This window comes from Pinus tabuliformis, chromosome 2_1 (assembly GCF_031772625.1).
Source record: "Pinus tabuliformis cultivar Carrire ecotype Pingquan chromosome 2_1, CPIR1, whole genome shotgun sequence".
Taxonomy (NCBI): Eukaryota; Viridiplantae; Streptophyta; class Pinopsida; order Pinales; family Pinaceae; genus Pinus; species Pinus tabuliformis.
Genome location: NC_142299.1, coordinates 744,808,666 through 744,835,291, shown reverse-complemented (window position 1 = coordinate 744,835,291; position 26,626 = coordinate 744,808,666). Strand labels below are relative to the sequence as shown.

The 26,626-nt window shown below is 39.4% G+C and overlaps 1 pseudogene; it reads right to left on the bottom strand.

The window, feature by feature from the left end:
- LOC149202728 (CDK5RAP1-like protein pseudogene) overlaps nt 1-26,626 on the bottom strand; it is a 61,500-nt pseudogene that overhangs the window by 22,910 nt on the left and 11,964 nt on the right.

Here is a 26,626-nt window from a genome sequence, read left to right as displayed (position 1 = left end):
TCATAGTTTATGCATGTTTTTTGAGTATGTTTATGTTATTTGAACGAATGAGGGTGGTCACTTTACCAAGAAGGCTAATACGTGGTTATTTTAGGTTTTTTGGACAAATTTTGGAACAAGGCCAAGCAATTATGAGCCAGATGACAGCCAAGCATGAAGGAACAAGGGTGAGGATTCATAGGAAGGGTGTCTCTTGCATTAAATGGCCCTTCCTCAAAATCTCCACCCTCAACTCAGAGCTCAGCAGGCCACCAAAACGAATCCTAAAGGTAGTCGAGCAGCTTTGTGAAAAGTGACTGTTTACTGGCAGTTTGAACAGCTGAGCCCCTTGAGTTAAGGAGGGCTGCTAAGGACCCTCGTAGTGCATAAATAGGAAGGCTTTCAGCCTTCGTAGGTTACTTTTTGAACTGTTGGGTTTTGCACTATAGTGCTGTCATTTTCTCAACTCATTTTCGTAGCTACTGTTGTATAACTTTCTTATGACATGATTCTTTTTTAGTAATGAAAAGCAGCTTTATTTGGCATTAGTTCTGAGTTTCTCTTGGGAGTCTATGGCTCTTGGGGTTGGGCCCAACCCAAGTGCCAAGGCTTCCTTTGTGTACTGTTATTTGTTTTTTTATGTCTTTGCAAAATAATTTCTGTTGAGTAGATTAACATCTTACTGGTTACCTAGGTCATTGTTGGTGATTAGAAAGGATTTTTATGTTCAGATTGAGTTGATAGGTTTATAACAGGGAAGATCTTCAAAAAAAGGCCCTCAAGCACCTCTGATCTCACCTCTCCCTCAGTGGGACCATGATCTGAGACCAAGGTGTCCTTGCAGCTACCAAAAACATTGTCTTTGCTTCATCATGCAATTATTAGTGTAGATTCTCATTTGCAGAAGTTGATACCAGTTGTGGTTACGCGTTTAGGTGCATGATTGCTTAGTTTGCATAGTTGTTTCACGTGATTTCATTGGAAATAAACTTCAGTTCATTTCCTTTGCTGTTACTCAGGTCAGATTAGAGTAAAGTAGCTAGGTCATTGGTTTTCCAAGTCATTGTTTGTTCAGTTTGAGAAATAATTTGCAGAGTGCCTGTAATACCTCTCCATCTACCCGTACTCCATCAATCCCATCTACTCCATCCCCCCAACTCTGATTCTTGCCTCACATTTACTACGTTCCCTCACTTTGACCTAATTTCCATATTTTTGTGCAACATTGCTCTACTCCTCCTTGAACAAATCCAGCCATCCTCATCACTCCTCAGCTCCATCCACCAAGTCCTAGACCTCCTCACACCCTTATCCTACCCCCATACTCACTTCTCCACCTTTCTCTCTCCATCCACCCTCCAAAATCCCATTTTTGAACATCCTGTAGAAAATACAGAACATCCTGTAGAACCCCTGCAGACTTCCTGTAGAAGCTCACGAAAGCGGTTTCTTGATAGCCAAACTCTGTGAAACTCTCTGGAAGGGTGCTAGGGACCCCTTAGGCCCTCTTCCAACCTTTCCAACCTCCTGCAAGCATTTCCTCTCGCCAATCCACCTCTGCACAGTCAAAAACTAGTTAAAGCACATGCGTGACAATTCTGACACTTTACTCAAAAATACAAAAAGATGTTTTTTCAGATTTTACTGTAGAAGTAGCTTAGACACATGCATTTCACCTTCTTAGAAGTCAATGGCATCTCTTTCAGTAGCTTTCATCCTCTTTCCCGCATCAGTAGGATTAGCTGGTAAAATTAGGGTTTGCTAGGGTTTGCATTTCCTTCAGCTTTCCAGTTTCTTTCTGCAAGTAGATTAGCCTCCTTTGAGTTAGCTTCCATCCATCAGTTAGAAAGCTTCTTCTCAGAGCTCATAGAAGTTGGCTTAAGCTCCTAGCAGACTTGTGCCAGCTGACCAAGTGACAGCTGCGGCAAGAGCTAGTACTTGTGCATACAGCACCGTCGCTTCCAAGTTTGTTACGAACTACCGAGTTGATAAGAGTAAAGAAGGGAGTCCCAGGAGTTGCAGCATTATTGCTGCAATAATAGAGTCCACCATACTGCTACAATACTTCACATCACATGTCCATTGGTATGTCACCATTCTCTGCCTTATATGGGTAACATCCTTTATCTTTTGTCGACGTGATGTTTGGTGATAGCAGGGCTCCTAGAACCAAGATTTGGATGCAAGAGAGTCAGGATATCATCCGAGCTCTCAAGGATAACATGGCTACAGCACAGAACCAACAGAAGCTGTATGCCGACAGGGGTTGGGTGGAGAGACAGTTCAAGGTAGGGGACATGGTCTACCTACAATTACAGCCATACCGACAATCATCACTGAAGCAGAAGAGGGATGAGAAGCTCAAGCCCCGCTTTTATGGGCCATACAGGGTGATACGCAGGATTGGACAGGTTGCATATGAGTTGGAGCTACCCCAAGGCAGCAAGATTCATAACATTTTTCATGTATCATGCCTGAAGAAGGCATTGGGGCAGAAGGTGACCGTGACAGATGAGCTACCACCCATGGATGATGAGGGGCATTTGGTATTGCAGTGAGAGGCTATCATTGACACTGGGGAGAGGCGGTTGCGGAGCAGGACGGTCCAGGAATTCTTAGTGAGGTGGAACAATTTGCCAGATGAGGATGCCACTTGGGAGAGTGAGAAGATCTTGCAGCATCCATCACTTCAGTTGCTTGAGGACAAGCAACATTTTGCAGGGGGAGACTGTAATATTCCTAATTAGCCATGGCTAATTGGAATATTCGATTTTGCCCAATTTTTGCGTTCTATAGTTATTTATAAATAAAAAAGTGAGGACGGGGGACATAACTCACTTTAAGAATAAAAAGTCACTTCCTAGTAGCACAACGTTGTGACTTAAGGAGGAGCCAAGGAGGCCAAAGGGTGACGTAGAAATGGGGCCCACGCAGACACATGGAGGGACTGTGCAGGAGGGAAGAACACATGGCAAGAGGGAAATCACGCAAGAGGAGGTGAGCCTAGGGATTGTGAGAGGCAGAGGCTATAAAATAGAGAGGAGCCCCCTCATTTTGGATCATTTTAGTTATGAGCATTTGTGATAGTCATTTCTGTTAGAGCCTAGATTTGCCTCAGGCTGAAAAGGCAAGGTTCTAGGTCCACATCAAACCATGCTCAGCCTCGTAGCTAGCCCTACGAGGACAGGAGAGGGCTCTCTCCGAGTCAATCTCAGCGAAAAGTGTTTCAATGGGGCTTGAGATGACTTAAAATGGGAACTGATTTTAGGCTAGTAAATAAATATGAAAGAGGTAATTTATTGAATGACTGAATTTTCTGGGTTGTATGGGACAAAGGACAGCATGAGCTGGGAAATTAAATCAAAGACACAGAGTATTTCATGAGGAAATATAGGCAGGAGGTTTAGCAATCAAACTGAAATAATATGGACTGGAAAGACTATTGAGAAGCTGAAAAGGGCATACACATGAATCCTTTTCAAACAGAAGAAGACACACAAAGCATGAATGCCTTCCCAAGGCAGAGCAGTAAACTGGATTCTACCTTTCTTACTTAAAAGCATTCAACTGGAAATGATTATGAATGAACTGTAAAACATAACAAGATACATATGAAACAGAAAGAAGAAACATATGCTAAACTCATACCACATGAATCTCATGAATCAGAGCTGCATCATTTTATTAATTTCCTGGCCAAACTGTACAGTGAAGCGCTGAGTTTTTCCTCCACACCTTTCCCAAAACTCAGACCCTTTACAAAAGATTTTCAATACAATAAATAAACCTAGAGGTGGGAAAACAGATCGATGAAAATAGGGAGCTGTTTCAACTAAAATCATGAAAATAGAAAAAGAGTCATTCATCTGTTCTAAAGACAGAACAACGTTCCACTTGAATTTCTCTGATTGACCAATTAAAAGGAAAAAATTGTAGCGTGGATCCCATGACTGAGGACAAAATAGGCAATCTGTTCCTATCTCTCCGTTGTAGTTCTAATTTTGGCTTTCGGTCATTGACTTTTCACCTTCCTTTTTGTCGTTTGAATAAAAACTATCTTTTAATAAAAATGATTTTGAACTAAGATTTTCCAATTGCAAATTCTCCTTTAACACCGGGGAATTAAGCCAACCTCAGGAATAATATCCCGTATTCTTTCTACAAGATTCAGATAAGCTTCTCATGTATAACCTCGTCGCATTCTTTCAAGAACATTTGTACTCCCACTCTGTGCTGGTAGATGAATGGTTTTACAGATGTTCCATCGATCTTGCATACGCTGGAAAATCCCTGACTAAAACCCCAACTGATCCCTGTAGGAAATGCACCATTCCCGTCAAGGATAGAGATATCATTATAACTGTTCACATTCTGACCAAGAAGCATTACTTCTTTCACACCTTGCTCCCAAAGCTCTCCCACCTCTCTCACAATGGACTCTACTGGTCGTGACCTCTCTCTCCCTTGTGTAAAAGGTACAATGCAGAATGAACACATATTGTTACAGCCACGCATTATGGAGACAAATGTTGTAACTGAATCGCTAGCAATTCTTACTGGACTGATATCAGCATATGTTTCTTCAAGGGACAGAAGTGTATTAACTCCCTTTTGACCATAATCTACAGCTTCTAGCAAGCGAGGCAAGTCCCTGTAAGCATCAGGCCCATAAACTACATCAACCATTTTGTCTGAATCAATTATTTTTTCATTCAAGCATTCTGCCATGCACCCTAGCACAACCACCTTCGGAGGCACAACTGACTTTGCTCGTCCCTTTTTAACATTGCTTTTCCACTCTCTCTTTAAAAACCAGAAATAGTTGAGCCTCTGCCACACCTTTTGTTCAGCATTTTCTTGAATCACACATGTGTTGATGAAGATGATTTCAGCATTCTCTGGTGTATCTACAACCTCTGTATATCCAGCACTTTCCATGACTGCCAGGATAACTTCCATGTCATTGATATTCATTTGACATCCATATGTTTCATGGTAGATCTGTGCTTTTAGTAAATTTCCAACAACCAAAGACCTATCAAATCCGTGCAAGTTCTGGGTGATTTGGAGCAAAGGTTAGCAGTTTCTGGCCTTTTAACTGTATGCGCCGCGCATAATACCCAATGCTCCGTGCCTCCTGGATGCGTCGTGCCAGAGGAAAAATGCACTGTATGTTGAGGCCCAGTGCGCCGCGCCTAGTGCTTACAGCAAATTTTCACCCAGATTTTCCTCAGACTCACCAAAATCGCTTGGCTTTGCTTGTTTTTTGCAAATGAGCTTAACCAATGAAGGAATAGCTCATAAACCAAGAGCTTTTGAAATTTTGGCCCATGACACCTGCTTTCATAATATTTGCATAACTTTGGCACCTTCACCTTTTAATACAAACTTTGATTTTGTTTCCATTTAATTTGTTGAAATGATGACGAAACTTTGGTCTTTTTGTGCAGGGATAGCTGTTATCGGATTCGGAAAAGGAGACCAGGGTTGCGCTTGAAAAATTTCACAACATGAAGGAGCTTTGAGAATTACATATTCATTACAAAAAACAAATTTGACGATTTCTTCTGCAAAACAGGGTTTTGAAGAAGAATCGTTCTCAAGCATTATTGACGATGGGATTTTGCAATGGAAACTGATTTGGAACCTCTCATGCTCTGCTGGTATTATTTGGCATTTTGAAGACTAAATCGACAAAACCCTAGACCTAAAACTCTTTACAGACCAAAAGACGATCCATGACTATGAATCACTGAAACATTGACTTTGATGAATTTTGATTAACTTTAATGATTAGACACAAGCCAGCAGATACATGACAAGACCCTTCCATCAGATATTGGCATGTCCCTAGTGGAATGCAACTAAGTGAATCGAGTGAGACACCTAAAAAATGAAATGCAAAAGAGAAGTTTTGATCTCTGATGGAGGGATGACCAGACCGACTCTAACTATTTCGACTTAGAGCACGCTGGCTATTTAGCTAGTCTGCAGCATTGTTTAGTGCATTGAGTGTCTCCGTTCGGAGATCCCATCCTTAGCCCTGGGGGAATTCGAGTGCCTGCTCGGGAAAGGTATTTCCATTGGCATTCCAGCAGTAGATTCATCGGCATTTCAGCAACAGTTTCATCAGCATTTCAGCAGCAGTTTCATCAGCGTCTTTGAGGAACTGCGTAGAACCCCACGGGAGTGATTTTCAGGGGTCGGCCATTTTAGAAAAAAAAAATGGGTTTTTCTGGGTTTTTTTAGTAGAGTCTGATTCCATAGTTTCAACCTTTTCTGAGGAGGGGAGCATCCCCAAATCCTCATTCGATTTCCAAGACCTGGGACGCAGATCAGTGTGAGGCCATTCCAAGAAAGATTTCTGGGTTTTCTGGGTTTCTTGAGTAGAGCCCGAATCCAGAGTTTCAACTTTTTCCAAGGAGGGGAGCAGCCCCAAATCATCATTTTTTCTAGCAACAACGGCATCCACGTAGAGAGGCCATTCTTGTCATTCTGAGAGTATTTCTTCACTTGCCTTATGCAAGTCAAGGTGCCATCTGTCTAATCACCTCTTGTACTCATTTATTGCTCAATATAATAAAATGGCTTAGCATTTCTCGCTGCATTTCTTGTGTATCTGTTTATGGTTTATTTGATATATATAGTATCATTGCTACTTGTATCTCTGTGAGCATTCTCGACTATTATACCACTTGTGTATTTCTATTATACTCTTAGATAGAGTCTGGAAAGGGCCAGGTAGCCTCTGGATCTCGTCCTCTTTTTAGAGGAGACATATCTGGTAAATGCCCTCCCAGTCCATCTCTGGTTGGAGTTTGCTTGTGTTTGGGGTATATTCCTGATATGGGATATTACATCATCTTCCTCTTCTTGTGTCTCAAGACATTGTTCAATAGATAACTTTACACCTACAAGAATAGAAACCTTCACCGGTTTACTCTCCTCCATATTAATTTACCTTTGCAGTATTGTCTCAACATACTTCCTCTGGTTTAACCAAAGCTTCCTCTATGCTCGATCTCATTTAATTTCCATGCCCAAAATATAGTTTGTAGCACCAAGATCTTTCATGTCAAATTTGAAGGACAATTGGTTCTTCAAATCCTGGATAATTTCTTTATCATTTCCAACCAACAACATATCATCCACATACAATACCAAATAAATAACACAGTGACCAATTAATTTTAAATACACACAATGATCTGCTTTGCTTCTAGTGAAGCCAAGTCCCTGTATATATGTATCAAAATTCTGACACCACATCCTTGGTGATTATTTTAACCCATACAGAGACTCTTTTAACCTGCATACCAGTTCTCTCTTACCCTTCACCGCAAAGCCTTCAGGTTGCTTCATGTAGATCTCTTCTTCTAGATCCCCGTGAAGAAATATTATCTTCACATCCATCTATTCTACCTCAAAATCAAAAGCAGCAACAATAGATAAAAGTAATATAATAGAAGCTACCTTGGCAACAGGAGAAAAAAATATCACCAAAATCAATTCATGACACCTTGGAATAACCTTTTACTACCAACTAAGCTTTGTATTTCTCCACCTTTCCTTCTGCATTTATCTTCTTCTTAAACACCCATTTGGTGCCAATGGGTTTCCTCCTAGCCGACAGCTCCACCAAATCCCAAGCCTCATTTTTGTGCAAAGATGCCATTTCATCAACCATGGCCTCTTTTCAGAGTTGTCATCCTCTAAATCTACTGCTTCCCTCACAATTCTGGGATCACCATCAGTAATTGATAAAGAAAAATTTGAACATAAAGCAATTGGACTATGACTTTATGGCTACCTTCTTTCTCGAACTGATCTTCTCACAGTTGGAGTTTGTGGCTCTTCATATTATGATTCCTCTTCTACTGTAGAGTCGAATTCTTCCTCCTTTAGCTCAAACTCTATCTTCTTAGATCCCTTTGGTAGGACTTCATGTTTAATAACATATTTCACCTCTATAAACACCCATCTCGGCTGTCCACAATCTTCCTTGTTTCTGGGTTCCAAATATTCTAACCTTTTAAACCATCCTTATACCCAATAAAGATGCACCTTTTAGATTTAATATCCAACTTTGTTCTTTTCTCCTTTGGAACATGTACATATGCATCACATCCAAATACCCTTAGATGTGAAAGAGAATGTTTCTTACCAATCCATACCTCTTGTGGAGTCTTATCCTCCAACATTGATGAAGGTGATCTGTTGACCAGGTAACATGCAGTATCCACCGCCTCTGCCCAGCATTCCTGTCCTAACCCGTCACCACTTAGCATGCTTCTTTCCTTTTCCATCAACGTCTTGTTCATTCTTTCTGCAACTCCATTTTGTTGAGGTGTGTATGGAGTAGTCTTATGTCGTGCTATACCACACTTCTTACAAAACTCTTCAAATTCCTTCTTGCAAAACTCTCCACTGTTATCTGTCCTCAACAACTTTATCTTCTTCTCTATCTAGTTTTCCACCAGAACCTTAAATTCTTTAAACTTGTCAAAGACTTCAGATTTCTTCTTGAGGAAATATATCCATGTATTCCTTGAGAAGTAATCTATAAATGATACATGGTACATAGAATTACCCAATGATATAACTGACATGGGTCTAAACACATCACTGTGCACAAGCTCTAATATATATTTCGCCCTCTTAGCACTAGAGGTGAAAGTCACCCGATTATGCTTCCCATATTCACAATTTTCACAGAAATCAAAATCCAGAGAGAAATTAGACATAGCTTCTACCATACCATTACCATGAAGTATACGAAGGCCCTTCTCTCCAATATGTCTAAGCCTTTGATGCCATAACATGGTCTTTTCTCCAAAGACCACTAGATTTTTGGCTCCACTTTCAAGAACCACAGAACTATTGCACCCATAAATAACAGTGCTACCCTAAAGCTTGTACAGTGTTCCAATCCGAACTCTCCACATTAATACTAGTGCTCCCCGAACCATCTTGCACGTATCTTTCTTGAACACTATTTTTACACATACATCATCCAACTTGCTTACAGAAATCAGATTTCTAGCCAATGAAGGAATATGCAGAACACCCAGAAGTGTTCTAATCCTTCCACCTTGCAACTTCAACTCTACTTTTATGTGACCAATGATTCTAGACTTCCTTCCATCCCCTAAGAAAACATCACCACCATCATATTTCTCATACTTGTAGAACCACTCCCTATGGGGAGTGAAGTCAAAGGATGCATCAGAGTAAATCAACCATGCCTAATGATCTACATGTGTACTTGAAGAAGAAGCCAAGTACACATCCCCACCTTCATCTAAGGTGGTTTTCACCTTTGCAGAAGGAGCATCATCAGATCCCTTTCCTTTCTCAGGAGCTTTAGATTTGCAGTCCCTTTTGAAGTGCCCTTCCTTTCCGCATTTCCAGCACACCTTTATAGGTTTTCCTAGATATTTAAATCTCCCTCTAGATTCAGATCTCCAACTCGAGGACTTATTTTTGTTTCTGTTCTGGGACCATCCTCATATAGAAAATTCATCACCATTCTAGGCCTCCATATTTTTCCGTCTCATCTCCTCCGACAGCAAGGATGAGACTATTTCATCAAACTGAAGGCAGTTGCATTGCTACCTATTGCAACAACTAGACTATCCAACGAATTTGGTAGAGAACACAACAAACTGATGCACTTATCTTCATATGAAATTTTAATATCAACGGATACTAACTGGCTTGCCACAGTATTAAAGGCCTTCATATGCTCTGTCACCAAGTCTCCATCTTTCATCCTTAGGTTATACAACTATTTTGGTAGGAACAGTTTTTTCACCAAAGACTTAGATTGGTACAAAGTCCCTATTTTGTCCCACAAATCCTCACCATATGAATAGTGAGTGACTCCGTCCCTCTCCCTTATGGTCAAGCGATAAATCCCTGTGTTCCGTATACGTAAGTCCCGTCCCGGGGTCTGGGAGTTTTCCCTGATACATTCATCAATATTGAATCTGAGACACATAATCGTATTGTGCTCTTTGCCTTCCAATCCAACTTCACCCAGTCTTCAGCTGATATTGTAGTTGGTTTAGTACCCGGATCTACCATGATCCATTGATCTTTATTCACTAGAAGATCAGCCATATTGAGTTTCCATAACTCAAAACTCTGACCATTAAATTTCTCTCTATCTTTCCACTGCTCGCCATCTTCTTTCACCACAAGAATCGGTCCTACAGATCTCCCACTAAACAGGGTCTACCATAGGCCCGAGCAAAACTCCTCAGTAGAAAAGGTGTCCCTTGAAGCCAAAACAACTCTGATACCAAATGTAGGTTTTAACCCCGTACAAAAATTACATGTAAATGAATTCTTAAAAGCATAAAATAAACCATGGTGAGAGCATAAAACATAAAATAGATATACACAGAGATTTACCCCTAGATCCAAAACTGGGACTACCAAATTGATTATTCATTATATTCATTTCAATGTTACAATACATATATATACATGTTGAAGTATCCATAAACCCCAATCCATTAACCCTGGATTAGAACATAATCATAGTTCCTTTGACCGGATCTACAAAATACCATGGACATAAAATCATCATGCCCAAATCCATGTGTTAAATTCATGCACAAAACCATAGTTAGGTCCGCCCACCTAATATAGGGTCCAAAAAAAAATTCTCGGGGTGCTACCCCAAACCCTATGCAACTGGGCTACCCCCCCCCTCCCCCGCCCGACGCGTGGGGTAGTTGTGGAAAGAATATAACACACACCCAACAATAAAAGGAATCTAATGGCATCACAAGACAGACACAAGAGTTATGCAGATCATCACACGATATTTATGGAGTTTTAGGTTGGGGAGCATGTGTAATTGTGCATAAAGCCCAAGAGGATCTCCTTGAGGATTGGATCATGTGCTAAACAGGCACTTCGGTACTACAGGCCATTTGAGATCCTTGAGAGAATTGGACCAGTGGGCTACAGAATTTCACTGCCTCCAACAGTGAAAGTCCATGATGTTTTCCATGTTTCATTGCTTAAAAGATATGTGAAGGATGTTGATCATGTGATTGACTAGTCTATATTGCAGGTGGAGCCAGAAGGAGAATTCCAGCCAGAACCTCAGTGCATATCGCAGCGGAAACATCTCATGCTCTGGAACTAAACAATCGAGCAAGTTAAAGTGCAGTGGAAGTACTTTGGGCCCAACGAAGCTACATCGGAGATGGATGATCAAATGTGGGCTTTGTATCCTTCATTGTTTTCCGGTTGAGGCAAAGCAGTTATGTTATATTTACATATCTATGTATGGATGTTATTATAAATATCACAATGAATAATGTTATAAAGCTCCAATAAGCGATATGATTGTCATGTTATCATGTTTGTCATGTTGGTATTGGTTTTCAACAATTTCTCATTGTAAATTTTGCATCGAGCTAAGTTATAAAGCTCCATAAGCAGTATGTTTTGTTTTCAGCGATTTATTGGTCATAGGTGTCATAGAACACCAAGGATGATGTTCCCCCAAGGGGGAGGGATTTGTAGCAAACCCGGGTTAAAATTTCATGTAATAAAGTTAATATAAGGAAAAATAAGAACAATGTCATGGGATACGTCTTCCGAGTTGAATGTTGGGAAAAACATCCTAGTGGGTGCCACTTTTGGTTTATTATGGCTTGAAAAATTGGCAAAGGCATTGGAAAAGGAAAACATGCATTAATTGGAATTTATTTATAAAAATAAAGGAAAATAGGAGAGAAGAAAGATGAAAGGTCATAGGTTTGCATGAGAGGAAAATTGAAAGAAAAATAGAGGAAATGAAGAAAATAGAGGCAAAAGTTTTTTTTTCAGTTTTATCTTGGGCTAAGTGAGAAAGAGAGAGAAGAGCACCAAGAGGAGAAATAAAAAAGCAAGCAATGAAAGTATAGGAAGGTTGGATCAAGCAGCTTCGGTAGGAGGACATTGTAGGTATTAGGTTGCATGTGTGATTTCCTAACTAGTTTGTGAATGCATGGTACATGCATTTGTGTATTTGGTTATTTTGTTGTCATTGCCATGAATTTTGTTGGGTGTGACAGTGGTTTCAGCCTTGCCTTTCCATTTCCGGATAGCAATGGTGTGATGGGATTCAATTCTTGGTTGAGCTTTGGATTGTCGGAAGGTTTTAGAACCATGTGAGGTGGCCTCAGGAAAATTCCCAGGGGTTAGGAGTGGAGGTGGTTTAATCTCCAGGAAGCCCTCAAGAAAATTCCACAAGCTATTGGTGAAAAAACTTAGAGGCATGCAAGCTTGTTTTGGGCATTGTGATCTCTTGACTAGTTTTGGCAGGATCACAGTAGCCTGAGGGTGGAGGTGGTTTAATCTCTGGGAAGCTCTAGTTGTTTATGTCCTGAATTCTCACATTCATGCTTATAATATGGCACGGGGGTGATTGGATGAAAGAAAAAATTGGTTCAACCCAATCTATGGCCGGGTGGTACATGGAAGTCCTTGACTTGGTTGGATTTTTCATAAATTAATAAGAGTTATTTCCCTATTGTATTCTATGAGCACTTGTAATTGATATTGTGATTATTTGATGGTTGTTCTGTCATGGTTATTAATACGGTTATATGTTTTGTAACACCCTCCTCCCACACTTACCCATGTTAACTGACCCATCAGGGTAAATATGTGATGAAGGTTTCCTATGATATGATTCAACTCCCCAAGTATAGTTAAGGAAGTGGAATCGACAAACCAAAACCAAACTGACCATCCTCAGGAGCTATAGGACCCCCAGGGGCTAACCAACCACTCCAAGTGCCCAACCCTTGAGTTAACTTTCTTTTTAACTAAGCTAACCTCCAGTCGCTCCCATGAAAATCGCTCCATGTGACTAAAACCTTCCAGTCGCTCCCACCAGCCTGCTTCCCAGCGTCTATGGTCCTTTTCAGCTAGTTTTGTGCCATTAACTGTAGGATTTAAACCACTTTTTCAAGCTAGGACCCAGGCCTCTGCCTAGAGCTTGATGAAACTCTTAGGAATGATAAATAACAAGAAGACAAGGTCTCTGATGCAAAACTTGGAGAAGGAACTGACCATACTCATCCTAACCATGACAAGAATTTCATCAAACACATTATAAACATGTAATGTACAGGCCATATAAACATATATGAGCATAGGGACCTCATACTTATCTGAGATTCATCAAAAATGTTTGATGCCCTCTCATAATAGTTACATTATCATCTATTAGGTCATACATTCATTAACATTTCATTTACTAAACAAAACATGGTGAGAGCCACAACCAAATTATATTATAAAACCAAGCTTATAACCAACATAAAACCAACAGATTAACAATGATAGAACAACCATTAAAATCACATCATAACAAGCACATTTACTCATAAAACTCAAGAGGAGATAGTCTTATTATTCATATGCAAAAGCCAACCAAGTAAGGGACTTCCACGTACCACCACACCATATATTGGGCTGAACCAAATCTTTCTTTCAGCCAACAACCATCGTTCCATATTCCAAGCATGAATGTGGGACTCACAACAAACCGACCATGCTTCTCAGGCTTTACCGCATATCCCGCCAAATCGGTCAAGGATTTCTAGGCCCGAAGAAAGCACCAATACAACCAGGCTTTACCATATATCCCGCTAAGGGATTCCTAGGCCCAAAGAAGAAACATACACCACCAAGCTTTACCGCAATCCCACAATACAGTGGTCTAAGGATCACTAGGCATATACAAGCAAGGATGCCTCCAAATCTCTCCACTTATACTGTGAGGAATTTGTTTGTTTCCACCCTCTAGGTTTTACTGTATATCCCGTCATTTACTGGTCAACAATTTCTAGGACCAACGAGGGCATACACAAATAGGATTTACCGCAATCCCGCGTTTATTAGTCTAGGGATTCCTAGGCCTTGTGATTTTTCCTAAGACCATCTCACTCAATTTTGGAGCCATCTGACAATCCAACTCAACCATATGAAATAACCCCATCACACCATTGCTATCCAAAAATGGCAAGGCAAGGATGAAAACCACTGTCACACCTCGCGAAACCCATGTCATTGACAACAACAGAACAAAATACCCACATGCATGTACCATGCATGCAAAAACTAGCAAGTAAAGCATACATGCAACTTGATACATGCAAGTAATCCCATTGTAGTCGCTTGATCCAACTCTTTCTTGCTTGATCTTTGCTTCCCTTCGTTTTCTTGTCCTTCCTTTGCCTCACTTCCTCCAATGTAAGAGTGCTCTAATAATTCTGTAAGTGTGAAAGAATATGAGAGAATAGAGAGAATAGAGAGAGAGCTCCAAGATAAAACTAACAAAAGGTTGTGAACTGATCCTCAAAAGTCTTTTTATTAATGAGGCCTCTATTTTATTTAATTTCCATTATTTTTCCTTCATTTTCCTCCTCACATGCAACCTGTGACCTTTCACCTTCCTTTTATCCTAATTTCCTTTATTTTCATAAATAAAATGCCAATTAATGCCTCTTTCCTTTTCAAATCCTTTTCCATTGCCTTTTCCAATTTCCCCTTAGCCATAATAAACCAAATGAACACCCGCTAGGATGTTTTTCCCAACATTCATCTTGGAATACATGTCCCATGACCTTGGTCTTATTTTGTCTTTATTAACTTTATTACATGGATTTTTAACCTGGGGTTGTTACAAACCCCTCCCCCTTAGGGGAACACTATCCTCGGTGTTCAATGACACCTACAACTAGCAAGACCACTGAAAACAAAAACATACTGCCCATGGATATTTATAACTTAGCTCAATGTAGTATTTACAATGATCAACCCGCTGAAAAGAAAACCAACATGGAAAACATAATAACATGATAACCATAATGACATGACACCCATACCACTTATTGGAGCTTTAACTCATTACAGTATTTACATCCATGTACATATATACATATATCAAAATTTATTTTCTTCAACAGGAAAGCAATGAAGGATACATAGCTCGCATCTAATCAGCCATCTCCCATGTAGCTTCATCGAGCCCAAAGTGCTTCCACTGCACTTTAACTACTCAGTTATAGAGCATGAACATATTTCTCTGCAAAATGCACTGAGGTTCTGATTGTAATTCTCCTTCTGGCTCCACCTGCAATACATACCAATCAATAACATTATCAACATCCTTTACATATCTTTTAAGCAATGAAACATGGAAAACATCATGGACTTTCACTGTCAAAGGTAGTGCAAGTTTGAAGCCATTGGTCTAATCCTCTCAAGGATCTTGAAAGGTCCTCAATATCGAGGTGCTAACTTTGCCCATGGCCCAATCCTCAAGGACACCTTCTTGGGCTTGATGCGTAAATACACATGTTCCTGAACCTGAAACTCCTTAAATGCCCTATGCTGATCTGCATAAATTTTATGTCTATCATGTGCTACCTTCAGATTCTTCTTCATGACCTGGATTTCTTGTTCCATGTCTTCTAACATGTCAACCCTATGAATACCTTTTTCAATGGATCACTCCAACTTATGGGAGTATTACAACTTCTCCCATAAAATGCCTCAAGTAGACTCATCCTCAGCAACTCTTGATACCCATTGTTGTAAGCATACTCAACTACTGGAAGATACTCTTCCCACTTCCATTGTTGATGCATCACATACATCCTCAGCATAGCTTCCAGTATCATGTTGACCATATTTGTCTGTCCATCTATCTGCAGATGATAAGTTATGTTGAAGGCCAACTCTGTACCCAAACCTGCAAATAACTCCTTCTAAAACTTGGAAGTGAACTTAGCATCCCTGTCTGACATAATATTCTTTGGAACACCATGAAACCTCATTACATCCTTGATGTAGACATGTGCTACATCACTAGTTGAATACATAGACTTCACCATAATGAAGTGTGCTACCTTTGTCAACCGGTCCACCACAAACATGATAGGATCATGTTGTCTAGATGTCCCTGGTAGACCTGTAATAAAATCCATGGAAATGACCTCCCATTTCCACTATGGAATTGGAATCGGCTGTAGTTGTCCACCTGGATGCTTACACTCTGGTTTTACCTATTGGAAATCCAAACATCTAGCCACAAACTCAACCACTTCCTTTTTAGATTTGGCCAATAGTAGAACTTCTTCACCGCTATCAATGTCTTCTGGTATCCTGGGTGACCTAAATATGTTAGGTCCCTTTACTACTACTGTAACACCTTATTGTTATTAGTGCAACCCCCTTATTGTATTATGGTGCCCATATAGTCCCCATGTTTTTATTATTATGCCCCATAGAAGCCCACTATTGTTATTGTTGTGCCCCTACAATATTATTGTTATGTAGGCTCTGATTGTATTCGAACCCCTTAAACTCCTATTTATATAAAGGAGGTCTTCTCATTTTTATCATCCAATAATTGTTCATTTGTGTAATGTAAAAGAGGTTTCCCCCTCGAAGAGGCTGATTATGAAGGCGTTGATCTATATTTTCTATCTTTTTGTGAATTGGTTCCATAACATTTGGTATCAGAGCTTTGGATTCTAGGGTTTCGCTGCTCCAAACAAGTCATCGTGGAATTTTCGTTATAATTTTTTCTCTATAAAGTTTCAGAAGCTAAAAACAAAATCCATTTGAGCTGAAATCGTTATGAACCTCAGGTCCGAATTTCAGATCTTGTTTCGCTATATTTTCGGAGATATGATCTTAGGAAGTTAGAGTTTTTGCAAGCTCCAGAATTCCATCTCAAATAGGTCATCGTGGAATTTTCATTATAATTTGTTTTCTACGAAATTACAGACTCCAAAATTAAAACCCTTTTGAGTCAAAATCGTGGTCAATCTCGAGCCCAAATTTCAGATCTTGTTTCACTATATTTTTGGAGATACAGTCCAAGACATTTAGGGTTTCTGTAGGCTCCCAAATTACATCCCAAACACATGACCTTGGGAAAATCATCATAACTTTCTCTCTGAGCATCAGATTGAAACTTCATAAGAAGTTACAGAAAGAGGACTGTATGTAGTTTTCTTTGTGTTTGTTTCAGGTCCTAAGGTCGAAACAATAACACGTGGCACTTCGTACAACTTCATTCTACTGAAAAAGTATATAATCAGGTCATCCTGGGAGATTGGTCATAATTATTTCTTGGAGAATCCAATTTTGATCAGACTGGTGGCTTTGGAAAGAGGACACAGAGGACTACTGCAGGTCGCAATTTCATAATTTGTAAATTTGAAACTATAGAGTTACTTTCATTTCAAGATCGAGATCCTAAAAGTAAGAAAAAAAGATATCAGGAATTTTGATGGCAAGGATCCGGTAACATGGATACTACAGATGGAGCAATATTTTTATCTACATGATGTGAAACTGTTACAAAAGGTACGTATTGCATCTTTATATTTAGAACCGAATCATTTTGTATGGTATAGAGGGCTTTGTTCTCGTAAAGCACTTGTCACCTGGTCCATTTTCATGGAAGAAATGATAACACATTATGAGACAAAGAGCAACATCTTCTTTAGCCAATTAATAAATCTCAAACAAAAGGGTTCAATGGAAGAGTACATTGAGGAATTCCAAAAATTGAATATAAGGGTAAATGATATTCCAAAGAAGCAGAGGACTGATGTCTTCATAGGGACTTTAAAGGATAACATCCAACATGAGGTTCGCCTTTGGGAACCTGATCCATTGGAGAAGGCATACAGGTTGGCAAGAAAAGTGGAAAGAAAAATTATGGAAACAAGGAAGTCTACCACTCACAACTATAAATATGGAAGTGTTATTTCTCCTAGCCTTCCACAACCTACAAAGTTGACACCACAACAATTGGAAGAAAAAAGAGCAAAAGGGCTTTGTTACTATTGTAATAGAGAATACATTAAAGGTCATAAGTGTGCTGAGAAGAAATTATTTTACATAGATTGTGAAGAGGAGGAAGAAAAGGATCAAGAAACATCAAAAGAAGATGATATACACCAGGAACCAACCCTAGAGAAAGAAGAAATGAATCTAACCATATCTTGTACTGCATTGGCAAGAATTACCACTCCTCAAATGCTCAAGATAGAAGGACATATCAAGAAGAAGAAGGTTCAAGCAGTGAACTATCAAGAAGAAAAGGATCAAGAAACATCAAAATAAAAGGATACTCACGAGGAACCAACCCCATAGAAAGAAGAAATGAATCTAACCATATCTTGTAATGCATTGGCAGGAAGTACCACTCCTTAAACTCTTAATATAGAAGGTCATATCAAGAAGAAAAAGGTTCAAGCAATGAAAGATCACATCGAGCATCAACAGCAAGTTCTTCAACTTTTAAAGGATAACCTCACTTTGGTGCAAAATCAAATCAAACAACAGGCAGATCAATATCGTAGCGAAATAAGTTTTGATGTAGGTGACTGGGTATTTCTAAGACTACAACCATACAAAAAATTGTCCCTCAAGCAAGCTAAGAAGGATAATAATTATCACCAAAGTATTATGGTTCATACAAGGTGTTACAAAATATTGGTACAATACCAATTGGAGCTTCCTGCATCTTCCCGAGTGCACCCAATTTTCCATGTTTCATGCTTAAACAAGGTTATAGGTGACAAGATCTCAGTTCAAACAATATTGTCAGAACTTGACGAAGAAGGAAAAATCATATTGAAACCTGAAGCAGTCACAGAAACAAGAACTTGACAACTATGAAATCGATCAATTTCAGAGTATCTCATCAAGTGGAAGAACTTACCCGTTGAAGATTCTACATGGGAGGACAAGAATTTTATAAAGAAGCATCTAGAACTACTCAAGCATTGAGGACAACACTTTTTGAAGGAGAGGGGCATGTTAGGTCCCTATACTACTAGTGTAACCCCGTATTGTTACTAGTGCAACCCCCTTATTGTATTATTGTGCCCATATATTAGTTCCCATGTTGTTATTATTATGCCCCATAGAAGCCCACTATTGTTATTATTGTACCCCCACAATATTATTGTTGTGTAGGCTCTGATTGTATTGGGACCCCTTAGACTCCTATATATAGAAAGGATTTCTTCTCATTTGTATCATCCAAGAATTGTTCATTTGTGTAATGTAAAGGAGGTTGCCCCCTCGAAGAGGCTGATTTTGAAGGTGTTGATCTATCTTTTCTATATTTTTGTGAGCTACTTTCATAACAAAATACGACTTAACATGAATTTCCCTCAAGATAAGCCTCTTGAGCTCACTATTTTCTGACACATAGATCTTCTCCCTAAACCTGACAAAACCATGTGATGTAAGAAGATAATCCACATCCTGTTCAACTGTGCCATGTTGTAATTTGTGCCTAAGGTCCCTCTACCTATCATCATGTTGTCCTTCTTGTAAGATCTGATCCTTTAAATTTGTCTTATATGAGCTCATAGTTGTTATGTGATTTACTTGTATTATTCTACTAATAGCATCTGCAACCTTGTTCTCTTTCCCTTTAATGTACCTGATCTCAAAGTCAAACCCACTGATCATGGCCAACCATCTATACTGCTTGGAATTCAGATTCGACTAGTTAAACAAGTATCTCAGTTCATTGTGATCACTCATCAATACAAACCTCATGCCGAGAAGATAATGCCTCCACATTTTCAATGCATGGATTATCGCTACCAACTCAAGGTATGTAGGTTTTAACCCCGTATATAAACTACCTGCATACAAATTCTAAAAACAGAAAATAAACAATGGCGAGAGAATAAAACATAAAACAAATATACACAGAGATTTTCCCTTGGATCCCAAAACTGGGAATACCAGATTGATGTTTCATTATGTTCATTCCAATGTTACAATACATATATATACATGTCGAAGCATCCATAAACCCCAAACCAATAACCCTGGATTAGAACATAATCGTAGTTCCCTTGATCGGATCTACAAAATACCATGGACAGAAAACCATCAAGCCCAAAACAATGTGTGAAATCCATGCACAAAACCATAGGTAGGTTTTCCCACCTAATATAGGGTCCAAAAAAAATCTGGGGGCGCTACCCCGGACCCCGTGCAGGGGGGCTACTATCGCCCTGCTTACCCCCCTACACGTGGGGTAGTGACAAAAAAATATAACACAACCCAATATTCTCCCACTTTTTGTTTTCATTCCACATGAGAGCTTAGTCATTGATCCCCCCTGCAACACCCATTGTTTCTCTACACCAAGAGAACTTCTCAGTTCTCACAGACTTTCTCAGTGCATCTGTAGTATTCTTCAAAATTTCCACCTTTACTAGCAACACCTTTTTATCCTCAACCATATCCCTCACAAAGTGATACTAAACATCAATGTGCTTTGTCTTTGAATGATAAGTAGTGTTATTTGCCAAGAAAATTGCACTTTGGCTATCAGAGTCTATCCGTATAGCTCGATGTACTAACCCCATACTTGAACAAAAAATTTGCAACCAAATTGCTTCCTTGCTTGCATGAGTGGCTTCCATGTATTCTGCCTTTGTAGTTGAAAATGCCACCACAGACTGTCTCTTACTCATCCAACTAATTGCACCTCCAAACAGGTTAAACACATACCCACTTGTAGATCCTCTCTAATCTAGATCCCTAGCCCAGTCTGCATCAACAAAGCCACGGATGTCAAAAACTTTGTCCAATACTGGTCTTCCTTGGTAGCACAAAACATATTCACTAGTGCCAACCAAATACTTAAAAACTCGCTTCACTGTGTCTAATGCTCCTTCCCTGGTTTTGACATAAACATGATCAATACTCCCACTGCATGTGCAATATCTGGTCTAGTATAGACCATTGCATACATCAGGCTACCAACTGCACTTGCATATGAAACGCGAGTCATGTCCTCTTCCTCTTCTTGTGCCTTGGGTCATTGTTCAACAGATAATTTTACACCTCCATGAATAGGAACCTTCACTGGTTTAATATCATGCATATTAAACCTCTGCAGTATTGTCTCGACATACTTCCTCTAGTTTAACCAGAGCTTCATCTTTGCCCGGTCTCATTTAATTTCCATGCCCAAAATATATTTTGAACACCAAGATCTTTCATGTCCAATTTGGAGGACAATTGGGTCTTCAAATCCTAGATAATTTCTTTGTCATTTCCAACCAGCAAGGTATCATCCACATACAATACCATATGAATAACACGGTCACCAATTAATTTAAAATACACACAGTGATCTTCTTTGCTTCTGCTAAAGCCAAGTCCCCGTTTAAATGTATCAAATTTCTGATACCACATCCTTGATGACTGTTTTAACCCATATAAAGACTTTTTTAACTTGCATTACAGTTCTTTCTTACCCCTTCACCACAAAGCCTTTAGGTTGCTTTGTGTAGATATCTTCTTCCAGATCCCATTAAGAAATTTGTCTTCAAATCCATCTATTCTACCTCAAAATCAAAAGTAACAACAACATATAGAAGTAATCTAATAGAAGTTACCTTGGCAATAGGAGAAAAAATATCACAAAAATCAATTCCTGACACCTGGGAATAACCTTTTGCTACCAACAGAGCTTTCTATTTCTTCACCTTTCCTTTTGCATTCATCTTCTTCTTAAACACCCATTTGTTGCCAATGGGTTTCTTTCTAGCCATCAACTCCACCAGATCCCAATCCTCATTTTGTACAAAGATTCCATTTCATCAACCATTGCCTCTTTCCAGAGTTTTCTATCCTCTAAATCTATTGCTTCCCTCACAATTCTAGGATCATCATCAATAATAGATAAAGAAAATTTTGAATAGAAAGTAGATGGACTATACCTTTTTGGTTGCCTTCTTTCTTGAACTAATTTTCTCACAGCCGGAGTTTGTGGCTCTTCATCTTTTGATTCATCTTCTGTTGTAGAGTCTGATTCTTCCTCCTTTAACTCAAACTCTATCTTCATAGGTTCCTCTGGTACGAATTCATGTTTAATAACATCTTTCACCTCTCTAAAAACCACATCTCGGTTGTACACAACCTTCCTTGTTTCTGGGTTCCAAAGCTTATAACCTTTTAAACCATCCTTATACACAATGAATATGCACTTTTCATATTTACTATCCAACTTTTTTCTTTTCTCCTTTGGAACATGTACATATGCATCACATCCGAATACCCTTAGATGTGAAAGAGAAAGTTTCTTACCAGTCCATACCTCTTGTGGAGTCTTATCCTCCAACGCTGATGAAGGTGATCTGTTGACCAAGTAACATGCAGTCTCCACTACCTCTACAGAGAATTCTTGTCCTAACCCCACACCAATGAGCATGCTTCTTTCCTTTTCCATCAACGTCTTGTTCATTCTTTCTACAACTCCATCTTGCTCATGTGTGTGTGGAGTAGTCTTTTGTCGTGTTATACCACACTTCTTACAGAACTCTTCAAATTACTTCTTGCAAAACTCTCCACTGTTATCTGTCCTCAACACTTTTATTTTCTTCTCTGTCTGGTTTTCCACCAGAGCCTTAAATTCTTTGAACCTGTTAAAGACATCAGATTTCTTCCTGAGGAAATATATCCATGTATTCCTTGAGAATTCATCTATAAATGATACATAGTACACAGACTTACCCAGTGATGGAACCGACACAGGTCCAAACATATCACTATGCACAAGCTTTAATATCTGTTTTGCCCTCTTAGAACCAGAGTGGAAACTCACCCAATTTTGCTTCCCATATACACAATTTTCACAAAAATCAAAATCCAGAGAGAAATTAGACATACCTTCTATCATATCATGACCATGAATTATTCGAAGGCCCTTCTCCCTAGTATGTCCAAGCCTTTGATTCCATATCATGGTTGTTGGGTTGTGTTATATTCTTTCCACAACTATCCCCCCTAGATGAACCGGGGGGTTAGAAGGGGGGCGGAGCCCCCCCTTCATTGTGCCGATGTGCAGTAGGGGGTCATAGGGGGGCGGGAGCCCCCCGGGGGTTTTGAGGGGGGCAGTTAGGCCCCCTCTACAGGGTCTGAGGCAGCGCCCTGGGGAAACACCCTATATTAGGTGGAGTGAACCTACCTATGGTTTTGTGCATGGTTTTTCGCACATGGTATTAGGCACGATGGTTTTCGGTCCATGGTATTGGACGCTTCTACATGTATATATATGTATTATAATAGGGAAAGAAACATAATGAAAAATCAATCTGGTACTCCCTTTTTTGGGATTCAGGGGAAAATCTCTATGTATATTTGTTTTATGTGTTATGCTCTCACTATTGTTTATTTTCTGTTTTTAGAATTTGTATGCAGTTAATTTTTCTACGTGTTTAAAACCTATATTTGGTATCAAAGTTGTTTTGGCTTCAAGGGGACGCCTTTATTGTTGAGGGGTTTTGCTCGGGCCTGTGGTAGACTCTATTCGGTGGGAGATCTGCGAGATCGATTTTGGTGGTGAAAGAAGATGGCGAGTAGTGGAAAGATAGAGATCGAGAAATTTAATAGTCGGAGTTTTGAGTTGTGGAAACTCAAGATGGATGGTCTGTTGGTGGATAAAGATCAATGGATCGTGGTAGATCCGGGTACTAAACCAACGAGAGTGTCCAATGAAGAATGGAAGAAGTTGGATCGGAAGGTAAAGAGAACAATACGATTGTGTGTCTCAGATTCAGTATTGTTGAATGTATCAGGGGAAGCTACGACGAAGGCTTTGTGGGGCAAGTTAGGGAATTTATACCAATCTAAGTCTCTAGTGAATAAATTGTTCCTACAAAAAAAGTTGTATAACCTGCGGATGAAAGACGGAGACTCGATGACAGAGCATTTGAACACATTTAATACTATGGTAAGTCAGTTATTATCTGTTGATATTAAAATTCAGATGAAGATAAGTGCATTAGTTTGTTGTGTTCTCTACCAGATTCGTGAGATAGTTTGGTTATTGCAATAGGTAGCAATGCAACTGCCTTGCAATTTGATGAGATAGTCTCATCCTTGCTGATGGAGGAGATGAGATGGAAAAATATGGAGAGTCAGAATGGTGATGCCTTGCTTGTACAAGGACGGTCCTAGAACAAAGACAAAAATAAATCATCGAGTGGGAGATATAAATCTAGAGGCAGATCTAAATCTCCAGGAAAACCTGTAAAAGTGTGCTAGAAATGTGGAAAGGAAGGGCACTACAAAAGGGGCTGTAAATCTAAAGCTCCTGAAAAAGGAAAGGGATCTGATGATGCTCCTTCTGCAAAGGCGAAAACCACCTCAGATGAAGGTGGGGATTTATACTTTGCTTCTTCAAGTACACATGTAGATCATGAGGCATGGTTGATTGACTCAGGTGTATCCTCTCACTTCACTCCCCATAGAGAGTGGTTCTGTGAGTATGAGAAATATGATGGTGGTGATATCTTCTTGAGGGGTGACAGGAAGGCTAGAATCATTGGTCGCGAAAAAGTCAAGTTGAATTTGTAAGGTGGAAGGATTAGAACACTTCTGGGTGTTCTACATATTCCTGCATTAGCCAAAAATCTAATTTATGTAAGCAAGCTAGATGATGCAGGTGTAAAAACAGTGTTCGAGAAAGATACATGTAAGATGGTTCGAGGAGCACTAGTATTGATGCGGGGAGTTCGTATTGGAACTCTGTACAAGTTGCAAGTTAGTAGTGTTATTGATGGGTGCAACAGTTCGGTGGTTCCTGAAAGTGGAGGAGAAAATCTATCGGTCTCTTGAGAAAAGACCATGCTATGGCATCAAAAGCTTGGACATATTGGAGAGAAGGACCTTCGAATACTTCATGGTAAAGGTATGGTAGAAGGTATGACTAATAGCTCTCTAGATCTTGATTTCTATGAAAATTGTGTATATGGGAAGCAGAATCGGGTGAGTTTCCCCTCTGGTGGTAAGAGGGTGAAATAGATATTAAAGCTTGTGCACAGTGATGTGTTTGGACCTATGAAGGTTCCATCACTGGGTAATTATATGTACTATATATAATTTATATATGACTTCTCAAGGAATACATGGATATATCTCCCCAAGAAGAAATCTAAAGTCTTTGACAGGTTTAAGGAATTTAAGGCTCTGGTAGAAAACCAGACAAAGAAGAAGATAAAGGTACTAAGGACAGATAAAGGTGGAGAGATTTGCAAGAAGGAATTTGAAGAATTCTGTAAGAAGTGTCGTATAGCACGGAAAAAAGACTACTCCATACACACCTGAGCAAAATGGAGTTGCAGAAAGAATGAACAAGACGTTGATGGAAAGGGCAAGAAGCTTGCTCAATGGTGTCGGGTTAAGACAAGAATTTTGGGCAGAGGCAGTGAAGACTAAATGTTGCCTGGTCAACAAATCACCTTCATTAGCATTGGAGGATAAGACTCCACAAGAGGTATGAACTGGTAAGAAACCCTCTCTTTCACATCTGAGGGTATTTGGAAGTGATGCATATGTACATGTTTCAAAGGAGAAAAGAACAAAGTTGGATAGTAATTCTGAAAAGTGCATCTTTATTGGGTATAAGTGTGGTTTAAAGGGTTATGAGCTTTGGAAACCAGTAACAAGGAAGGTTGTGTACAACTTAGATGTGGTGTTCAAAGAGGTGAAAGATGTTATTAAACATGAATTCCAACCAAAGGAACCTGAGAAGATAGAGTTTGAGCTTAAGGAGTAAGAATCAAACTCTACAGCAGAAGAGGAATCAGAAGACGAAGAGCCACAAACTCTGGTTGTGAGAAGGTCAGTTCGAGAAAGAAGGCATCTAGAAAGATATAGTCCATCTGCTTTCTGTTCAAAATTTTCTTTATCTATTATTGATAATGATCCCAAAACTATGAAGGAAGCAATAGATTCAGATGATGGAAAACTTTGGAAAGAGGCCATAGTTTATGAAATGGCATCTTTGCACAAAAATGAGGCTTGGGATTTGGTGGAGTTGGTGGCTGGAAGGAAACCCATTGGCAGCAAATGGGTGTTCAAGAAGAAGATGAATGCAGAAGGAAAGGTGGAGAAATACAAAGCTTGGTTGGTAGCAAAAGGTTATTCCCAGGTGTTGGGAATTGATATTGGTGATATTTTTTCTCCTGTTGCCAAGGTAGCTTCTATTAGATTAATTTTATATGTTTTTGCTACTTTTGATTTTGAGGTAGAACAGATGGATGTGAAGACAACATTTCTTCACGGGACCTAGAAGAAGAGATCTACATGAAGCAACATGAAGGCTTTGTGGTGAAGCGTAAGAAAGAATTCGTATGCAAGTTAAAAAAGTTTTTGTATGGGTTAAAACAGTCACCAAGGATGTGGTATCATAAATTTGATACATTTATATAGGGACTTGGATTCACCAGAAGCAAAGCAAATCACAGTGTGTATTTTAAATTAATTGGTGACCATGTTATTTATTTGGTCTTGTATGTGGATGATAGGTTGTTGGTTGGAAATGACAAAGAAACTATCCAGGATTTGAAGACCCAATTTTCCTCCAAATTCGACATGAAAGATATTGGTGCAGCAAACTATATTTTGGGCTTGGAAATTAAAAGAGATTAGGCAAAGAGGAAGCTCTGGTTAAACCAGAGGAAGTATGTCGAGACAATACTGCAGAGGTTTAATATGCATGATAGTAAACAGATGAAGGTTCTTATTCCTGTAGGTGTAAAGTTATCTGTTGAACAGTGTCCCAAGA